At 44.0% G+C, this 15,419-nt stretch overlaps 1 protein-coding gene across 27 annotated transcripts in view; it reads left to right on the top strand.

Annotated features, from left to right (window-relative positions):
* Positions 1 to 15,419, top strand: part of MICAL3 (microtubule associated monooxygenase, calponin and LIM domain containing 3) — a 219,473-nt gene that overhangs the window by 43,809 nt on the left and 160,245 nt on the right. The window lies entirely within an intron of this gene.

The following is a 15,419-nucleotide window of genomic DNA, read 5'->3' as shown; positions in this document are numbered from 1 at the left end:
ACTTTTTTGCAGTATATAGGTATAAAACTTAATTGTCTTTGTATTGACACTTTTATACCGATGGTTCTGTCTACCCCTGTATTTCCATTTCGGGCACACAGGAGATATTGCACTCTGTTTACATTCTGTACTCGATCAGACCCAGTGCAGTGTCTGGTATTTAGTATTATAGAAATGTATGTGTTTTTTTTTTTTTTTTTTTTTTTTTAGGGATAAGAAAGGGAAAAAAAAATGAGTGATGATTTATCCTGTAGTTCTCTGGTTTTGGTTTGTTTGCAATAGACAGGCCTTACAGACCCACCCAGTGTCCCTCTCTTGAGATAAAAATGGAAACTTCTTTGATCCAGGCAAAATACATGTGCTTTTTTTCTTTCCTTTTCCTTTTGTCTCGTCTTCCCTCCCTCCCTTTTTGGCTTGTCTAACAAATAATTTCAGGCCATTTTGGCTCTCTATTTGCTCTATACTATGAGGGGAGTAAGTCAGAGAATATTCTATTCTCTATTCTATGGAATTCTAGACACTTATTTTGGGACCTTTGGGATGCTCACTTTTTTCTGAGTTCTCAGAACCGTATTTGAGAAGCAGCCCTTGGTCCCTGCCAGAACAGCTAGGAGAAGGCATGGCTATAGTCCCATTTCTTCAGGTTTCCCTGGGGCAAATTGGTGTGGGTATGTGTGCTTTTCCTAATCTGTTAGGGTGGATTTAATATCTGAACTTTCCCATGTACTGAATACTGCCTATGACTTGCCTATGAAAATGTTTAAATAAAGAACCTGGGCAGCCCGGGTGGCTCAGCGGTTTAGCACCACCTTCAGCCCAGGGGGCCTGATCCTAGAGACCCGGGATCGAGTCCCACGTCAGGCTCCCTTCATGGAGCCTGCTTCTCCCTCTGCCTGTGTCTCTGCCTCTCTCTGTCTCTCATGAATAAATAAATAAAATCTTTAAAAAAAATTAAAAAAAAAAAAAAAAAGAACCTGAAGAGTCTAGTGAAGTAATGTCTCCAAAGCAATTCAAGTTCTTCAGGGAAGAAAGATGTGCTCTGTAAACTCAGAGTATGATTATTAATCAGACTTTCCTTTGGCCCACTTCTCTGCCCCCGGTTTGCCTTCTGCTGCTGCTTAGGCTGCCAGGATTAACATACGGAAAGCAACTGGATCATCTTTCCCAGCCCCCCTCCTGGCATGGGGGCACAGACTGTGGATAAACACCTGAGGCAACTGTCCTTGGTGTGTGGGAGTGGCAGCGGTCTGAGTGAGCGCTTTGACAGTCTTTGGTTCCTTCAGATGGGTGGCTCTGCCTCTGCCAGCCTTCAGTCCTACATGCAGTTTTCTGCTGCCTCTGACACCTACTTTCTCAGCCAGGCAAGAAGAGGGGAGACTGGTTCTCCTTCATTAGCGAGGCCTCTTGTGTTGCTGAATACAAGTTGGGAGTGGGTACCAAGTTCTCAACCTGTCTTCCAGTCCATCCTTCAGTTAGCAGTGAACCAGCCACAGAGCCCATACCCTGGGGTTCTCCATTCTTCATCCCAGTTCCCACCAGGCAGGGCTCCCTTTGGAAGTCAGATAAAGAAGTTTCTGCAGTGAGAACTGAGTCCCTTTTATTGCAGTAGCAGATTGTCTTTTTTTTTTTTTTTAATTTTTATTTATTTATGATAGTCACACACAGAGAGAGAGAGAGGCAGAGACACAGGCAGAGGGAGAAGCAGGCTCCATGCACCGGGAGCCCGATGTGGGATTCAATCCTGGGTCTCCAGGATCGCGCCCTGGGCCAAAGGCAGGCGCTAAACCACTGCGCCACCCAGGGATCCCTGTCTTTTGTTTTTAAGCTTTAGTTTTCACTTCTTTAAAAGCATCAGATTTCAGTATTATGTGTATGTGTATTAAGTTATCTCTATACCCAATGTGGGACTTGAACTCATGACCCTGAGATTAAGAGTCATACACTCCACCAACTGGGCCAGCCAGGCACCCCTCTCATACACATATTTTTTCTTTCTTTCTTTCCTTTCTTTTCTTTCTTTTCTTTCTTTCCTCCCTCCCTTCCTCCCTCCATGCCCAGCATGGAGCCCAATGTGGGACCCGAATTCACAGCCTTAGGATCGAGACCCGAGCTGAGATCAAGAGTTGGATGCTCAACTGACTGTTGAGCAGGCACCCAGGTGCCCCCCCACTCATACATATATTTTTTTAAAAATCCAAATTTAATCAATTCCCCCTCACTGCCTCTTCCTGTGCCCCCCCCCCCCCATGAAGTCCTTTTGCCTAATGCCTATTATGTTCCTGGCACACAATAGGTGCTTTAATAGTTCTTAAATTGGAGATGGTGGGAAGAGGTACCATATAATTTAGCAGGATTCACAAAAATGTAGGAGAAGGTTTTATTTATTGTATTTTTCTTGTTTCTGTTTTTTATCTTGTCCTCTGTGAAGACACCCCACTCTACCCCCTTTGAGGCAGTGCTTCCTAAACTGTTGCATAGACTGTTAAGTATTCTGGAGAAAATTAAAACATGTTCTTAATAAGATGATTGGATTTTACTTACTTTTTTTGTAGGGATGAGGATTTTGATTATAAAGTTTTAAACACTGATCATTTTTTACAACAGTTACAGTCACTTTATCCATGAGACTTTTTGATTTGTGATTAATAGAATACAACTTTATCCAAAATTGTTGTTGAATTCATGGTTTGGATCACTAGCACTTAAATTTGTTGTCCCATGCTAATCTAAGTACATCTAATACTTTGTCCTGAGATCCTTTCATATTCTTTTGTAAATTTTAATGTGAAACTGTTTTATGGTCAAATCTATTTGAGAAATGGTGGGCCGGCATGGAACCTGCCTTACCTTGAAGGTTACCTTGTGGGTTTTGAGTAGTCATGGTGATCATTGAGTTCTCTGCTCTGTGTTGGGCACTGTCCTAGGCACTTGAGAGTGGTTGCCTACTTGAGACTCACTCAAAATCATTGTATCCCTTAGGAGTTAAATAGTATAGGATCTCTGCAGCAGAGAAATATAGGCTGAGGAAGCCTTGACTATCCCAGGGTGTAGAAACCAGTGGATCCCAGATTCAAGTCCAGATCTGTGGGATTCTAAAGCCTGTGCCCTTTCCACAGTCGCCTCTGGCATCTGTATTACTCATCTTTGGAGAAGCCATGTCCCTTCGTCCCTTCGGTAGTGTGAATCTAAAACTTTGTGCCAAGGTTACTGTTCTTTCCTCCCCTTACCCTGCCACCATTCCCAGGAAGGCAGGCTTCACCACTTTGATTTGCTGCTGTATCTCCTTTGTTCATCATGTTCATTTTCTCATGTTCCTTCTTTTTCCTTTTTCTCTGGCTATCTTCACTTTACTCATCCTTCAGGATCTCCTCCAATTTGTCTTTCCTTCTATGAAATTTGCTTGGATCTGTGTACCAATTTTTACAAGCATTGTTTTTCATTATCATAGTTATATGTTTATTATAGTTAAGTTAGTGATGTGTTTATTGAACTGAATCTATTAGCAGTGTGCAGTCCAAACTACCTTGCTTCTGAACTGTTGTCATGCCAGTGACATGGAGTCTATGCCAGTAACCCTCATGGTGTAGGCAGTGACCGTTAGTGTGTGTTAGTGACTTGAGCTTATGCCATCTTGGACATATATATTCTTTTTTTTTTTTTTTTGGTAGTATGTAGATGCTGTTGTGATTAACAACATGTAAATCCATTGGAAAATGTTGAATTCATAGTAGGTGTTTCATGGTAGTTTTTTTTTATTGTTAGGCATTTTTTTCAATCAGGTTATAAGGAATAGCCTATATCAGATATCGACAGCAATGGTAGTTGATGGTAAAAAAGGAGTCATCATGCCTCCCAAAACTGGGAACTACTGGCTATCCTATCCATTTGGCATTTATGTACTTTTGTGTGTTTTTAGTTATTTGATGTGTTGCCTTCACTGTTTAGCTAGATGGTAAGCCCCGTGAGGATGGGACTGTGTCCCTTGAAGCACTTACACATAGTCCGTGCCCAGGAAATGTTTACAGGCTTGATTTAATCCTTAGATCTTATTTTCCCTGTTCTACTACCTATCTCACTCTAATGTTTTATTTTCTTGAGCTCTTTCTTGCTTTTCTTCCTTTGTCCAGTTTTTATAAATAATCCCTAACCTCTCGTAATTCCCCATCACTGCATTGCAACTACTTGTTGAGCTCCATCTGCACATTCCACAAGCATTTGGTGAGGTTGTGGGCAGATACATTATCACTTACATAATTATTTGTGGAGCATTTTGTCAGGCATTGTGGAAAATACCTTAGAAATGCATTCTCTCATCTACTTCGTAGAAACACCCTATGATAGGTACTGTTTCTATCTGTTTTACAAATGACTGATCCCAGAGTTAGATAGCTGAGTGTGTGGCTGTCCAGATCCAGTTTCACCCTGACTGTCAATCCTGTGCTGTGGAGGGGAGGCCTTCTAGCATGCACCTTCTGAGGATCCGGGGTGGTTGTTCCCTTAAGGGATTTTCCACTAGGGAAACAGAAACAATGGCAAACTATACTGCTTGCTTATGAGTAAGTATTAAATTGTCTAGAACAGTGAAGGAACTCAGAGGCGGAGGGACTCAGGAAATGCCGTCCAGAGAAGCTGTCTTCTGCTGGGGTCTGAACGTGGTAGAAGGCTGTGTTGGGGCAGGCCACGGGAGCCCAGGCCTGAGAAAGATGCTCTCAGCCACTGGGGGAGGTGTTGGGGACCAGAGGACAGAGGGCGTCAGGGAATGGGATGTCAGGGAAATGGGAGAGGAGACTGGGGAATGAGAGCCAGCAAATCTGTGTGATTTTCAAGCAGGACATGACAGGATAAATGTTTTGGTTTAGAACCGTGAGGTTAGCAGTAGATGGCAGATTCTTCATGCACAACAATTGCTGCCTTCACTCCCTCATCTAGTTCTCATTCCTTGCTGCTTCGTTCCCTGGGTGCCCTGGGACCTAGTGTCCCCTCTCCTGGTCCCAGGAATGGTCATCTGTACAGAGGTCTTGTGTTGGTTGACTAAACCACCCTGGAGTGTGGTAAAGTGAGAAAGTACTGAATGTGGAGGTCAGAGACTTGGATTTGACTGCTGGCCCTGGAGCTCACCAGCTAGACAAATTATCCTTTCTTTGTTCTGTTCCCCGGGCCCCCCATCTGTGATTTGCAGGTAATAGGGACAACTAAGAGTTATTCTAGGATCAAGATGCTAACAAATATAAATAGAGAGGCTGTTTAGTCTATCGGCTCCAGACTTTCGGAGATCAAGTGCCAACTATATCAACTTACTGTGTGACTTTGGGCAAATTACTTAACCTCTCTGTGTCTCCCTTTCGTTATCTATAAAATCAGGCTGGTAATTGTACATACTTCACAATGAGAATTAAATGAGGAAAGACAGGTCAGTGTCAATAGGCTCTTAAGCAATGCTGGCACATGTGATTAATAAAGGTATAGTTACTATCATTAGTAGTATCATCATAATCATCACTAGCACCACGGTAGTCAGTATGGAGTAGGTACTTTCTTTAAGGCAAGAAACTGAAGAATAAAGCCTTTAAGATACATGGTAAAAAAACTTCCTCTAATTAAACTCCGTGGAATCATTATGTGCCTTCAGTGCTTCTCTTAAGCACTAAAATTATACTCAACTTCCCCCAATTTCAGGATCTTTTGGAGATTTGAGGTATTACTGAAATCCTTTACAAAGTCAGTCATTGTTTTCTGATGAGAAGGACTCTTGCAATCACAGCTTTTCTCAGATACAGAAATATTTCCTTTCTTCTTTTAAATAAAAAGAGGGGAGAAGGAACAGGAGAGAGGAGAGTGCCTGGATCTCCTTTGGCCACACCATTCTCTCTCTGCCCCAGATCTCCCTACCTCTGTGAGGAGAGGCAGCTGCCCAGCCCTGCTGTATCTGTCCTGGGACTGAGGGGCACCAGGACTCCCATGGAGAGTTCTGGGTCTGCTTTCTGACCTTTTAGCTACGATGTTTTGTTTAGGAATATTTCCCTTCCCCTTGTCCCAGACCTAGACTGGCTCATTTAGCTTTAGCAGTGCAGTTACAGTCAGCAGCCAAGGCCAGTGCCTTCTGTCTGCTGCTTAAAAGAGCCCAATGTCTTGTTCTTAAACCAGCGATTGTATCTGAGTCTTGACTGTATCTGTGTGGAGCAATTCTTCCCCCCTCCTATTTTTTTTAAATACCCAAAACTCAAATTGTTGGACCTTGTCCTTTGTAGATGAAGTGAGAGTTGTTTTCTGAGGACTGGTTCATACCAGAAACCAGCTGCTTTTAAATTATTACAAATCTTTAAAGGGACAGTTTATTTGTGGACAAATTCCCTACCCACAGAACCTGTTGTCTGTAGTGTTCTAGTGAAGACTACTACAGTGTTGAGGTAGGTGACAGCTGGCAGAGGTGCATGAGTTTGGTTTTAAGACTTTAATCTCATGTAGGTTTAGAACATTGTAGCACTAATCCCTTCAACACCCCCCTCCCCCATTATAGTTGGTAAAGTGCATGGATATGTGCCATGTACTGAGATGGTGAACAGAACCCAAATGCACACATTAGCCATATGGGCAGATGATCAAACAAAAGTAGACATCATTTGGGAGCCTCTGGCATCGACAGTGCTATCTTACATGGAGCAGAGCCCTCGTTTGGCAGTTACTTTGTAAATGGCCAAAAGACTGGGCTGTGTGTACTTGGCCTCAACTGTGCAAGATAAAAATGCAATCAGAAGGATATGATGGGAGGACAGCCTATTGGAGGGAGGGCTGGGTGCTGAGGAACACAGAATGACAGAATGATAACAACAAGTTTTGCCTCCAGCTTTGCCTTTCTTGGATTTGCCCTGACTCTGAGGAGGAGAGGTTGATGTTTGGGTAGTGACTGGCTCCTTCCCTCATTCTTGTTAGAACATAGAATTCCAACTCCAATAATAATACCATTTTGAATAAACTTCATTTATGTCCTGTAGATTGGGGTTAAATGCAAACCGATCTCCATCTGCTTTTGGTGAAGACTTAGAAGAAAGTCTGTCTATTACTATCTTGGTTGTTATTGCTATTGCATTAAAAAATCTGTGAGGGGCTCAGATTTTGCCATGTATTATAAATACAATGAAGATGGGGATAACATCTTTAAAAATGTTCCTGGGACTGGGGTGCCTGGATGACTCAATTTGTCTCAGCCCAGGTCTTAATCTCTGGGTCGTGAGTTCAAGCCTTGCATTGGGCTCCACACTGGGCATAGACCCTACTTTAAAAAAATGTCCCTAGGACCTTGTACCTATTTGACCCTCAGCTGGTTACTTAGAGGGTGGCTACTTGTCTGAAGCTAGGAGCATTTTACCTTGAAAGACTGATAATTGTATGTGTGGCATTTTATTTGAATGTGGGTTAGGATGGGATGGGAGATGGCCCCATCAGTGCCTGTGGCCATGTCTTCAACAGAGTGCAGCTTGCCAGGTTTGTGGGGACTCCTGAGGTTCAAGGAGCGGGGACGGTGATCAGGTGAGTGAAAAGTTTTCCTTAGTGCCAGGGGAGTCATAGGTACCCTTCAAGCTCCAGCCGACTGTCTTCATCTGCTCAGGTTCCCACAGAGGGAAGATGCTGTTTGGCCACAATGAGGTAAAGGATGGGGAAAATAGGCCCATCAAATGTTAACAACTGTCCTGTTTTACTGTTTGGGAAATAGGAATTTTCAGGTCTTTTCCTCCATATTTATGTAAAACAGCAGCACAGAATAATTGCTGTGAAAGGGTGGAGATGGTCATCATCCCATTTCATGCACAGAAGACTAACAGAGTCTTCCTTTAAACATTCCATGTCTAAGAAATTTGTAGGTAAAGTTAAGGCATTGACTGAAGTATAGAAGTATTTGTCAGCCTTCCCGCCTTTGAACAGGATGCAGATGATAAATAAAGTCAGCAGTTGGTTTTTATAACCTCTATATCTAATCTGCTTTGTTATTTCTTCCTTCAAATGTCTTTGGAAACTGCCTATCCCCAGCACCTAAAACTACATCTGAATAATTAGTTCTCAGTGTTTGTTAAGTGGCTTTCCCTTTTAAAATTTTGGTTCCCACTGCTGCAGTTCTGATCCAGTTCCCTTTCATTCCATGCCCAAATGATTGCTCTGGCATCCTAGACATTGCTTGGCTGCAGTTCCATCTTGCTTCTTACCACCCTCCTGTCTGTGACCAGGCCATTGTGCTTGACCACTGGGCTGCTCCTCTTATGGCCCCCATTAGCTCTCTTAACCTGGCTTTGAAAGCTCACAGGGAACTTCCTACCCTCCTCCCCGTCTCCTACATGTGTTCTGCTAAGTCCTGCTTCTAATCCTGTCTGTGCCTTCTCTGTACCGGAAGGGCCTTCTCTTCCCAGCCTTCCTGAATCATAACCATCCTTATCCTGATAACTTGGCCAGACAGTTTTAAGAAATGTTTGTTGGTTTAATGTGATATATGTGTTGGTTTTTCCCTGCTGACTGGATTGTAAGCTTCTGGAGGGTAGAGATACTGTCTTGTCATACTTATTTCATCAGCTAGCATACGGTGGTCACATTGTGAGCAGTCAGCAAACACTTAAACTTACCACTTTGATAGTCGTTGGCCTAGGAAATAATCTGTAAGGAGCACTTTCCTACCTTTGCCCCATTTTCAATTCTTTTTTCTTTATGACTCGTCTGTTTCAGGCTGAATATTCAGGACATGGCTTGTATGGATTTGGCTACAAAAAGAAACCCCAGACATTATGTTTTTATTTTTTTATTATTTTTTTCCCAAACAATATGTTTTTAAAGATGAATGTCACAGAAATGCAAAGAACTCTTTTGCTCCTTGGAAGGATAAAGGGGTAGAGATAAGGAGTAGCTCTAGATGGGTGATGTAGTGGTATTAGGGGTGGCCACAGGTGTGATGTGGCACTGAGAGGCCTTCCTTTGAGCCGGAGGTGCTCTGGAATGGCTGAGGGCAGGCACAGCCTGAGAGTGGGTTTCCTATCTCCTGTTCCTCCTACCTCCACCCTCAAGTCCATATATACCACTGTCTGCCACGTTGGAAATACTGCCTCCTCAAGTAGCACAAAGTCTGGGGAAGAAACTCTGGCAGTTGTTTTTGTATGTGCTGAGACTAGAATATGGGCTTCTGCTTTATCAGGAGCTCTACTGAGCTGTTGTGGGCCTGGTCAGGATTGATAAGGAGCTCCAGGAGCAGATTGTGCAGGTGTGACTCCATGTGCCCCTCCACCTAGGGGAGGGTCCTAGGGCTGAGAGTACAGGAGGCAAAGTTGGGGTGAGAGGTTGGATCTGGAAACGAATGCCCTGGTGGTCACATCTGGGGCATGGGAGAGGACCTCTGCTAGGTGACCGTCTTCCTCAGGGGTAGACTCCTGCATGGCGAGTCGAGATGGCTGAGGGATTATTTCACCTACTCTGTCTCTAGTAGGACCCAAAAGGAGGGATGTTTATACGTTGGTCCTTTTGTTAGTTTGTTCGTCATTTATCTTTTTAGCTCCTCAAGCCCAAACTCTTTGGACTACCTTCTCTTATTCTCACACCTTGAGTATTACCTGATAGCAAGTCCTGTCAACTCCACTTTCCTGTTTTGACTGAGAATTGAACTACAACCTTCACTGATTCTTCTTCAGGCCCGGCCACCACTGCCTATCCCCAGGATTTTTGCAGTAACCTTCAAACGACTATCCCTGTCTCCTGCTTTTTACCCCTGGGTATGTCCGCTGAAAATCTAGGCTGCACTCTCATCATTCTTCTTTGCTGACACCCCTGCAGTGGTTCCCCCCCCCCAACCCTAGCACCTCTGCAGTGCTTCCTCCCCCCTCTGCACCCCTACAGTGTTTCCCCCACCTCTCACCCCGTACCTCTGCAGTAGTTCACCCCCCTCCCCGGCACCTCTGCAGTGTCACCCCAGGAAAAGCTGAAGCCCTCACAGTGGCCTGCAAGTTTCCATGCAGCCTGAATGTCCCTTTTACATCATGACCCCCGGTGCTGCCCTCTTGCCACTGGGCTCCCCCACCCCCTAATCCATGACTTGCTCCTTTAGTTCTTTTCTCTGCTCTCACTTTCCTCACAGGCTTCCCAGACCATCCTGGTTAACAGTGCCATCTCCCCCCACCCCACCCCTAGCACTTCCTTGCCTCCTTCCATGCTTTGTTTTTTCCCCATAGTGCATATTTCCCTTTAGTACGTCAGGCTTTGCTTGCATGTTGTCTGTCACCCTGTGGAAGGAGAGCTCCACCAGGGTGGGAATTTTTATTTCGTTCACTGTTGTATCCCCAGTGCCAGCGTGCAGGGAGGGAACATATTTGGTGGCTTCGTTTGGTTCTTCTGCATCCACTGTGTACTAGGAATCATGTTTTGGGGCCCCCACCCATGTATGTATGTACACACACATATACACACAGGAGTAAGACATGAACTTTGCTCCCCTCCCCCATTGAACTCACTGCCTAGTGAGGAGCAAATAGTGAAGTGACAACAGTGTAGTGAAAGTAATAGTGAAGGAGAGATAAATAAACTTCTGTGGGGCTAAGGAGGAAAGCAGCCAAGCTGGGGGAGGGAGCAGGCATGGGAGAGTGACACAGACTGTCAACTCAGAAGGCGAGGATGGCTAAAACCTTTCTGTCCTCTGTGTACACCTGCTTTTCACCTTTCCCACAAGGCTCAGTGAGAATTTTCAGCTTCCCTCTGCTGACCTGTCAACAAATATTAAATGCTCTTTTGCACACACTTGTATACTTGTAGACACCGGAATACTGCTGGATCTTGAAAGCATGGTAGGTATCATGAGGTTTTTCATCTTCGTGCCAAATGAGTCCAATTCCTTCAACCTTCCCTTATAAGGTCTGTCTTCTATCCAGTTAATCTTTTTTTTTTTTTTCTGTACCCTTTCCAATTTTTTTTCTTCTTTATTTATCTTTGTTTTTCTGTCCTAGAAGGATCACGTCTCTACCAGGGGGAATATTGTCTCCTCCTTAAGCTACCTAATATTTTACTAGCAAAAACCCCCTCCCCCCTTCTCCAAACAGTAGGCAGTCATTGTAAACCATTGCTGCCAGCTGCATGTAGCACTATACCTTCGTGTAAAACAGGCCCTAGGGCTGGGGCTACCACCACATAAACCCCCGTCTTATGGCCAGTTCTGATCCTGCTGGCTGCATCGTGGTGGTGGTGTCATCTATTTATAGATGGACAGTTCAGTTTCACCTATTGAGGATTATCTTTGGCTTTTGGGGTAGAGAAGCACATCTGTTTCAGCTTTAATAGGAGAAAATGATGGCATCACAGGCTGGCTAAGGGACATCTTTGGAAAGAGGATAGAGCTGAGCTGTAGCTCCACTTTCCCTTTCTTTCTTCTGTAACTGCCTCCAGCCATTTGTTACCATCATCAGTGCTAGAGAGAGTATTCATTCAACTGAGTCTCTATTAGGCATTTACATTTGGGGGAGCATAGTACAATTAACAGTATGGCCTGAGGAGTGAACCATAGTAAGGGTGAGTCTTGGTGAATTAATGAACTAAAGGTTTAGAAATTCACTGAGATTTGGATTGGTAGGGCTTTTCTATAGGAGATAATAGGAGAAGATAAGCTGGCCTAAAACTGATAGAAATTAATTGTAATGGGGTTTGCATTGTTTTAATTGGTGAGGAAAGTCTAGTTTTATATCATCTAGAGTTCACTGAAGAGATCAGATCATGGCACCTGACTAAATCAGCTTCTCCTGAGATTGCAGTTATGGATAATATGGGATATTTAGTTTGTTGGGGATGAATCTTTCTTCTTCTTAACTTCCCAGAAGACGTTCTGCTCTTTTTAGTTGCAGGGCTTTATTTACTACTTATAGAAACTGCAGCCAAAGCTGGTTTGTTTTTTGTTTTTTTGTTTTTTTGTAAGCAGGCACCAATTGATAAGCTGCTAGGTGGAGTCTGTACCATCTTATTTCCTACAGAGCTTCCTTTAGTAAGTAAAAGGCTTCTATTAAGGGCAGTGGTATCAGGATTAGCTTCAGTTGGAAATTGATAAATGGGGCTTAAACATGAAGATGATTTTCTCCATTATGTAAAAGAAGCCTGGAGGTGGGAAGCCCACAGCCAGCAATGGCCAGTTCCATGGACATCAGGACTTTGGCTAGGATGATAGAAGTTCTGCTCTCCTGGTGCATGATTTCCACTGTTTAGGTTACCTCGTGGTCAAACATGACTGCTGGAGCTCCAACCATCATATTTCTGGTTGGGAAGGGAAGAAATGGAGAAAGAGAAGTTGCTCTCCCATATGAGACACCTTTAAGGAGTCTTTCTGGAAGGCTCACACACTTCTGCTTGTATCTCATTAGCCAACACTTAGAAAACGTGGTCATAGCTGGCTTTAAGGAAGGCTAGGAAATGTGATTTTTGTAACATTGCTACTAAAATTGGAGTTCTGTTATTTTTTAAAAGATTTTTTATTTATTCATTAGAGAGAAGGAGAGGGAGAGAGCGCCAGAGAGGGCACAGGCAGGAGGGAGGGTCAGCAGGAGAGGGACTCCATGCTGAGAAAGGGAGCCCAGTGTGGGGCTCTATCTCGACCCGGGATCATGACTTGAGTCAAAGGCAGACCCTTAACCAGCCCAGGCGCCCCTGGAGTTCTGTTATTAAGAAAGAAATCTTTGCTCTAGTTAGTTGTCTAATTTCTTTCTGCCCTGTGTGCCAAGGACATGTAGAGGAGCTGAACATATCAGTACATAGTGATCCTTTCTCCAGAGTCTATCCTTGCATCTCTCTTCTTAGCTGAGTAATAATGTCATTGCACGAGTCAGTTGGAAGCCCAGTGGGTGAGAGACTGTGAGTATTTCTGTGGGTGACTGCTTGGTTAGTAGCAGTGGTAGCAGTACAAGCCTGGGCACCCTTGGGAGCTGGCTTTTCTTGCGTCTCTAGGTTCTTCCTGTCCTCGCTGAATCCTGTTTGGTTTAAAAGTTGTGATCTTGATGTGAAACCTTCTTTAGCTTCATTGTTTGGCTGACCATCAGAGGACCTCAGGGGATTAGGCGCTAGCTCGGTGAGCACACAGCACCTCTGATCGTGCGGATGAAGCCAACGAGTGATTATGAGGAAGTGGTGTGTACGTTTGTGTGTCCTCCCTGCAACTTCTCTTCTGCAGCTGCATCTCCTTAAGAGGTCGGGGATTACAGAGGACATACTCTCAAGGGCCCTTCCTGCTCACTTTCTCCCTTTGTATACACATAGTCACAAATGCTGTTTAATGATTCTAGGATTTTTGTGTGTGGCTAGAAATCTGAAATTCCGAAATTCTCAGGAAACCTGGATCCTATATTCAGCTCATTGAGTGAGTTGAGATCTCTTGGATATTTTCCAGTTCAAATCTTCAGCAGTTTTTGGGCTTGAGATCTATTTCCACCTCCTACCCCGGCTGGAAATTGTCCAGAAATTGTCACTGACGCATTGAGATACATACCAAATGGAGTTGTCAAGGAAAATGTGGGATTCATCTTAGAAAATGTTGCTCCCAGCAGCAGCTTGAGAAAGTGTTAATTTGTAAGAATTAAACAGGTATATTATGGGATGATAGTAGGTGGGACTAACTTCGAGTGTAGGAGACGTGTCTTGACTCTTAGACCTTAACTGGTTTTCAGCTGGCAGCCTTTTTAGGTGCTGTTTCTCCTGCCACACACACAGCTTGTTTCAGTGCTGGATCTGCCTTGGGTGAGCAAGTCACTGTTAATTCCTCCAATACTTGCTGATATTTATGTCCCATTTTGAGTAGGACAGACAGAAGTCTGTCTGTAGAGAGGTGGATGAATGGGTATGGATTTCACAGGAACAAAGGGTCAGGGGGCAGACGCACGTATGGCTTAGGTTAGGGTTGGGATGGAAAGGACTGCCACCCCAGTCTGATCCTTGAATTTTTTATGGTGCCTGCCTCTCTTTTCTGTCTCAGAATGGGGATTTTGAGGAATGGGACAGGGAGAGAAGATGATGATAGCTAATAGCCACCATTTATTGAGCACTTACTGTATGCTAGTCATTCTAAGTAGCTAAAGGCATTGTCATTAAATCCTTAGCAAGAATCCTATGATATAATTGAGTTTGAGAAAGCTTGAGTGACTTGATTAGTCACATAGCTAATAAGTAGCGGGACCAGGATTTCAGTCTCATTCTGTTTGATTCAAAGCCTGTGCCCTTAGCCATATCAGATATCTGCTTCTCCCTTTTTCTTTCATTCATTTAACAAGTATTTGAGTACTCATTCTGTTCACTGTTCTAGGTGCTAGAGAGAATAGCAGTGACCTAAACAGGTAACAGTCCTTGCTCTGGTGGAGCTTCTGTAACAGCAGGGGGTAGTTTCTCACCATTTTTCTTTTCTTTTTTTTTTTTTTTTTTAAGATTTTATTTATTTATTCATGAGAGACGCATAGAGAGAGAGGTGAAACACAGGCAGAGGGAGAAGCAGGCTCCATGCAGGGGGCTCAATGTGGGAATAGATCCCAGGACTCCAGGATCACGCCCTGGCCGAAGGCAGGCGCTAAACCGCTCAGCCACCCAGGGATCCCCTCTCACCTTCTTTCACAAGCAGTTTCCTGTGTTCTGTCTTTCCATCCCCATAGTCTCTATAAATAACACATTCCCTCCCCACCTCAGGGTGTTCCTTAAATGACTCTTCTTTTTCTCAAATACTAGAACAAGGGGTTTCCTGTTCTAGATACTGGGATATTGATTCCCATTCCCACCTCCACCTATTGTCAAAGCCTATCATTGGGGCAGTAAGATATAGCTCTTATGGGAGGCCTGGGACTGCTCAAGAGTTTACCCATACCTGGGATCTGGCCTTGCCTGTCCAATCATTTCCTTTCTTTCCCAGGGAAGGATACTCCTAACATACATAGATAGAGTTCTTTGGCTTCCCTCCCCCCACCCCCAGAAGTTGTTTTTGAGGTGGCGAAGAGTAAAAGTCAAGAAATCAGTGATCATGTCAGATCTTGCTATGAGCTGCCCTTCGGGTTGGTCTCAGAGAGGTTCTTGTGTTCAATTTATTTTAGCTGGTCGGTTTCATCTCCCCTCTCCCCCCGCCCCCCACATCTGCTTCAGGCCTTATGGATATAAGAGAAGGCTAGCTGAATATTTTTTGTCTACCTTAAGATCAGATTCAGGACCTGGAGATAGATGACTTCCTATTGATTCAGAGGAAAGAGGAGGGAATATGTCAGAAGATTAATTTACACCAAGAAGAATGCAGTTAGGGTCTTGGAATAAGTATATTCATCTTGTGTTCATGAGATCTGTTAAGTGAATAATTTCAAATTTGATGTTGCCATCAATTTTCTGATGGTAGGCATATGCAGCAGTGACACTCCCAAATTCCTCTGCGGACTGTCCATTTGGATCCAGCTGGG

Source organism: Canis aureus, chromosome 25, assembly GCF_053574225.1.
Source record: "Canis aureus isolate CA01 chromosome 25, VMU_Caureus_v.1.0, whole genome shotgun sequence".
NCBI lineage: Eukaryota > Metazoa > Chordata > Mammalia > Carnivora > Canidae > Canis > Canis aureus.
Note: the sequence above shows the minus strand (reverse complement) of the source record. Positions and strands in the feature narration are given on the sequence as shown.